This window comes from Cydia strobilella, chromosome 3 (assembly GCF_947568885.1).
Source record: "Cydia strobilella chromosome 3, ilCydStro3.1, whole genome shotgun sequence".
Classification (NCBI taxonomy): Eukaryota; Metazoa; Arthropoda; class Insecta; order Lepidoptera; family Tortricidae; genus Cydia; species Cydia strobilella.
In genome coordinates, this window is record NC_086043.1 from 15399416 (window position 1) to 15406350 (window position 6935).

Consider the following 6935-nt stretch of genomic DNA (forward strand, 5'->3'; position numbering starts at 1 on the left):
CGTTGCTTTTGTAAAATATTTCTATTATATTTGTATTTATTGCGCCATTTTTGAGAAAAGATTTTTGCTATATATGACTCGGCTGGAAGGCTACTTGCTGGCTTCGGATTCAATTATACGGACTCCCAAGGTCGTCCGTTTAAAACGAATCCTCAGCCAGCAAGTAGCTACTCCCGAGCCTCGACAGTAATGTACTATTACAAGATAGTGTAGTAAATGTTTTGTACTGAAGCGCCTAAGTATAACAATGCTCAATTTTAATAAAATAAGTATCACTACATCTTATAAAACTAAGTCCCCCGCCGCGTCTGTATGTGAGTAATGTATGTATTTATGTAAACTACTGAACGGATTTTCATGCGGTTTTCCCCCATTAATAGTGATTCTTGAAGAAGGTAAGTGTATATTTTATTAATTTTACCCGTGCGAAGCCGGGGCGTATAATTCCACAGGCGCTACACGTTTAAACCGTAGCGAACGATACGCTCATGTCTCTCTCTCCTGTCGCACTAATATGGAAGAGTTATACAGTTAGACCAAGATAAGTCTGCAACGATTTTGATAGCACACGCAGTGCAAGTGTTATTTGAAACGTCAAACCTATGAAATTATGACGTATGCATAACACTTGCACTGCGTGTGTTATAAAAATTGTTGCAGACTTATCTTGGTCGACCTCTAGAGAGATATTACCGGTTCGTTCACTACGGCGCAAATGGCTGGCATCTTGGCTAGGCTTTCTGAACTCCTTTACTGATTATTCATAAACCTTATTTTTTATTTCTGCAAATTTAAATGTCCTGGGTGCTTAGCCAAGGTGACAAACGCTTGCGCTATGAGAACGAAACGCTTTGTGTCTTCCTATAACTCTTCCATTAGTGCGACAGTGACAGTTGCGTTTCGTTCGCTATACGGAGCGTAAGCGATTGGCATGTTGGCTGCGCACCCAGAAATGGATACATAAGTGAGAGCGAAGGTGGTTGTCACGTGTGACATACCCTGCGTCACGCACCGCGTCTCCGTCCGAGCGCGCGAGTCGTCGTGCGTCTCGCACCTCCGCGCGTCGACGCGGAGCCAGTGTGTCGTACCATGCGATTTTTCTATACAAAATCAAGATTCTACATACAAAGTTAAAAAACGCATCAATGGACGCCGCTGCGAGATGCGGAGCAGTGTGACGACCGCCTAAACTGTGAGTAGGTACGTCACCGAATCGGACATACGGTGAGGTATTAAGCTCAGAAAATCTAAAATATTTCCGACTATTTTCGAAAGACAAGGCAAGACAATATATATTAAGAAACCCAAATTTGGTAAGAGTGACTCGGGCGGGCCATATGGCCGGTGTGCCACCGAAGTGGTACGCAAATATATTCTAGTACGAACATATTTATTTCACTTATCAAGCCAATTACCCGTTGGACTTCTATTTGACTAGATTAAATTTGCAAATCGCTGCAATGTAACCAATTGAGAGCTATCGCCGCGTGATCTCAATTTTCTCTATTCAAATTGCATGTTAAGCAATTTAAGTATATTGGTAAGCTAAACAAAATAGAAGAAGGGATGTCGCCAAACGTATTAAAGCGTTTTCACATTGTCCGATCCGATATCGCATGTCGGAAGGGAGTAAAATGTAAGATATAAGTATGTGTTTCTCTGTATTTATTTATGCATGTGATAGAAAATATGAGAGATCTTTATTGTTATATTTAAGACTGGTGAAACAATTTTTGGCAAATATTTCATTTTTGGTACAAGCTTTTATCGCTGACTGTACCTTTCTTTCCACAGGCAACTAATACTTATCGAGACAATTCTAAAAACCCCAAACACAATTAGGTTGCGTTGTTTAATCACAGAGTTCCTATGACCGCCTCCTGTCTCCATCATCAGATCAGCTCGATGGTACCATAATATTGCATTGTCACCCGACTTACATAATATATGTACCTATGCAAATTTTCACCTTCATCGGAAACCGGGAAGTGGGTCAAATTTAACTTGCAAGATTTGACCCGTACAAATACTTATAGCTAGTTACATATTACATACATACTTACTTACGCTTACTAAAGCTTGTAAAAACGATAAATAACGCAACAATTCGGTGCCTCATTCATGGCTGGGGAGGGTCTTAGAACAGCTCTAAGCAGCTGCTGTATAAAGTTGATACAGCTTTAAGAGGCTTCCTAAGCGCGTGCATGAGGCAGAGTAGACCACAGTCCTTCGTCAACCAGTAGGCGGGCATGACCGCTCTGGCCTGTATGTTTTGATATTCTCAGACTAGTTGCCGCGTTATGACAGTTTTCTACAGACTTAATTAAAAGAGATGAAAAATCAAAAAAAGGGGATGGTAGAAGAACATGAAAGGAATCATTTGATCCAAAGCAACTTAAAACGCTGTAACTTGAGTTGCAGCGTTTTACCATTTAACAGCAGAACGGCCATATTTTTTTGCAATCGGAGATTTTGCAAATCTGAATGTGTAGATTTCAATTTTTTGATGAAAACACACGTACCTATTTATTCGAAAATGATTTGTTTAATAAAATATGAAACAGAGAACACAGAAGAATATGCCACTTTTTAACCCTAGGGCTCTTGGAGGATACCAACAACGGAGACGCCTTGTCTGTAATTTGCTGTACAAAAAGTCTGCTAATTTTGCGGGGGAGGGGAACGTCAAATGCATACGTAACGTCAAAATAGCCATGACAGATAAACGTCAGTCTATACATTGTGTATGACCATTGGCCGACTATTTTCGACAGAGTGGAACGTCTGTTAATGACTACTCCGTTTGGTTATATTCTCTAAGCTAGGGCCGAATTTCAATTCAACTCTCATCTCAGGTGAATCACTTTCAGACTAAGAGAAACAAAGAATAACAAATAACATCCCGTATCATTATAAAGAGTATGAAATTCATACTATGAATTAAATTTTTAAATTTTCAATTTCTAAATTTTTTTATTTGTGATCGTATCTTGATAAATATTTTCAATCAGAGTGGTATTTGGGTAATTTGGCTATCATTTTGAGCCGATCTCTGATGGTTCTAAAAGTTTACATCGCATTCCTAAATAAATACTTACTGCGGCGCATTTGTCAACAAAAATAAGCATCGCGATAAGCGTATCACATCCCGAGAATTTTCCATCAACGGAAATGTGTAGGTACTTTTTTATTGGTAGATTTACCTGTAGATGTATAATGCAATGTATCTATGGGTTTTGTAATTATATTTATTTAAATAACAATATTTACTTAAATTTAAAAAGTATGCGAATACAAACATGATCGACTGTGACGAAATTATATATTGTGGAGATATTTTGATATAACTTAACAAACTAAAATTGTGTCTATCCATGAGAGAAGGGTCCTCATTTTTGGTTAAGGAGATATGGACGTGTTTGTAAAATACTTAAAAATTATAATTTTATTCTGCGTAATAATAAGCAATAGACGTGTCTTTATAGCTTAGTTTTACTCGTATACGTTAAGTATCTCTATGTTAAAATTGGTTTCAAAGTTTAGTTTAAAAACGATCCTTATACTAAGGTGCGCACAAAAATCATAAACCTTTTTGGGACGCTTTTCTATGTAAGGTATTTTGAGGCAAGTGCGGACTATTTTTCGACAATTTGGTGAGCTCTCAAGCTTTAACTTTTTTTCAAAAACGCGGTTTTAGCATGTGTAGGTTTGATGATCTAAAAAAAAGTATGGTACTTAGGGTCATGTTTTTTTTTTGTATTAGGTAGCTTATATATCCATGCTTAACTCCGTATCGAGCATGAGGACCCTTTAGCCATGGAGCGCCACAATTTGTCTTCTTATACCTATATTTATAAACTCGCTAAATAAAACTGAAATAGGTATATTTCTGTTGTTCATCCTCACACACATCAGAAGTCATCTCAGTTTTATATCGCTCGTTTAAATCCTTCAACACCATTTCACACCCTTTGTGGCCTTTGTGGTTTGGAGAAGGACATTTAAAAAAACGGGACAAGTGCGAGTCAGGCTCGCCCACCGAGGGTTCCGTACAGATTTAACTTATTTTTATTTTTAAAGGAAACTTTTATTCTATCGCCTTAATTTTTTTGGTCCGTCTAGCATGTCACATTACAGATTACTGCATTGTAAAATTCTACTTTAATTCTACTACTTAGAATACATAGTCTTTAAAATAAGCTTCATTATCGGACTAAGGTTACAAATGTTACAATACTTAATTCACGAAGGCTGATATTTGCTTGTAATTTAAACTCTTTCTATCTGTCAAATTCTACGGTGAATCGCAAATATTCATATCATAAAAGGACGTTTACAGTCACGTTCGGAGAGCTTAACTTATATCGGTTTCTTTAGTCCTCGACTCACGTATGATAAGTAAGCGATATTAATAATTAATTACAGCGCCAATCCGCATTGAGTAGCTGAAGTACATTGGCGTTGGGCGAGCTTTTGTAAGATAATTAAAGAGAATATTTATGAAATTAAGATTAAAAACGCGATTTTAGTACCCTAAATCGAATAATTTTCCGAAAATTTTCAGTTAAATGCCTACAATCTGAAAAAAAGTCACTTGCATCGTGGTTTCATAAAACAACACAATTACTTTTTATTTTTTACTAAATTTGAGATTTTGTTGAGATGTAGTGGATGACGATATTACTTGCCAAATTTCATAGTTCTAGGATAGCGGGAAGTACCTACCCTATAAATTTTGATTCCCTTGAGTGTCGAAATATATGTATTTTGCGGCATAAACGACCGTGCCTTTTTTTTACGTTAACTTAGAAGTTGGATTTTTTTCACAGCTTCATGTGGTTTTAATTTCAACACGATATCTCCACGCGTTCCTGAGATCGGTCTTGGCAGACGGACGGATGGACAGATGGACAGACGGACAGATGGACAGACGGAGAGACGGACCGACGGAAAGACGGACAGACGGACGGACGGACAACAAACTTATTATTAAAAAGGCCAACTAATAACTTATTATTATTTTAAACTTTATTGCAGATAATAAGTGTACAACAGGCAGACTTAATGCCATTATAGGCATTCTCTACCAGTCAACCATAGGGCAAACAGAAAAGCGTCAAGGTTGGTGCACTGAGAGAAAAAGCGAAAAAAAAAACGTAACTTTTGAGCGAAGTAAAACTTGTGAATAATAATGAAGTAAAACTTATCCTATAAGGGTTCCGTTTTTTTCCTTTTGAGGTACGGAACCCTAAAACCGGCTTAGTGCGAGTCGGACTCGCCCACCGAGGGTTCCGTATTTAACTTTTATTCTTATTATTTTTTTACAAATAGATAGTTTTTACATTTATTTATGTACTTGTAGTGTAAGACGATATTACTTGCCAACGGCTTGCTTACTTATCATGGTCAACGGGAAGTATGTAAGGTACCCTATAAATTTTGATTCTCTTGAGTGTGTCGAAATATACGTTTTTTGCGGCATAAACGGCCGTATCTCTTTTTTTACGTTAATTTAGAAGTTTTATTTTTTTACAGATTCATGGGGCTGTAGACCTGAGTAAGTATATTGTTTTAATTTCAACTCGATACCTCAATGCGTTCCCGAGGTAAAGGGTCTTGACTTGACATACAGACGAACGGACGCCGGACGGGTTGATCCTATAAGGGTTCCGTTTTTTCCATTGAGGTTCGGAACCAAAAAAAATATTTTTTTTGTCCTACCTTTATCGCACCTTTATTTGTCAGTAGTAAGGGAATTGGTTTTTGTATGTATATGTAGATATATAGGAGATAAATGAAAAACTTAATAAAATGGTTTTATTTTTTTAATAAGGCACTTTGTAAATTGTTTGTTAAAAATCAATCGACACCGTGTACATAAATCTTACAGGTATTAAACATAAATTAACACACATTTCTCGTTAAGCACAAAGCCATTAGTAAACATAAATACAGGAATGTTTCTCATAACATCACAATATTAAATGCTCTTTAGAAGATTCAACAAAAACATGTTTGTTTACAGGGCGTAAGTAGATGATCATATATATTGTGTTTGATTAATTGTACGTTGCTTTTGCACTAGGGTAGAGTCAGCATCAAAAGTACGAAACAGACGAAACAGGCACGGACGAAACAGACTTCGCGTGAAAAGTATAATTTTAAGTTTTGTCTAATAAAGTAATAACTTAACAAAAAAATATTTTCCTCGCTATGTGATATGTGATGGATGCTTTTGAACGCGAACAGCGCGAACTGTAGAAATATATGTCAATTTGGAAGAGTATTCTAGGATTTCCAGGGTGGCAGATACTTTGGCATTTGGCACGTTGTTTTATCCGCTACTATAATATTGCATGGTGCTGACTACATCTATAGTCCGACAAGAAATTATGGAAAATGAATGAGGGCGCCACTTCCTACGTAACTGTCACATTTTTGGCGTACAAGCTTAAACATGGCAACAATTTAGTAGGGATTTTTTTTATAGTTGGTCAAGCAAATCTTGTCAGTAGAAAAAGGCGCGAAATTCAAATTTTCTATGGGACGCTATCCCTTCGAGCCTACCTTTTTTTAAAGTTGCTGCCTTCTCCTACTGACAAGATTTGCTTGACTAACTATAGTTCAATTTTATTTTATTTCTACTATTTTATGTCGCACTTTTCTACATCTATAGTAAGAGGTAGGACGAAGGTAAGAATGATAAGATCACTCAAAATTGTTTGTTGTTGATTGTTATTGCTTTTAGCAAAATATAATGTCTAGTCTACGTATCTAATTATAAAGTAATTGTGACCGTTTTTGCCTATACTTCACATCACAGTATCACAATATTAGTTAATATAATTATGAAACCAAAACATGTGCGTGTTCTGATAATTAACCTGATGATGATTATAATGTGTACAATGAAAGACTTATTTTTTATGAGCTGT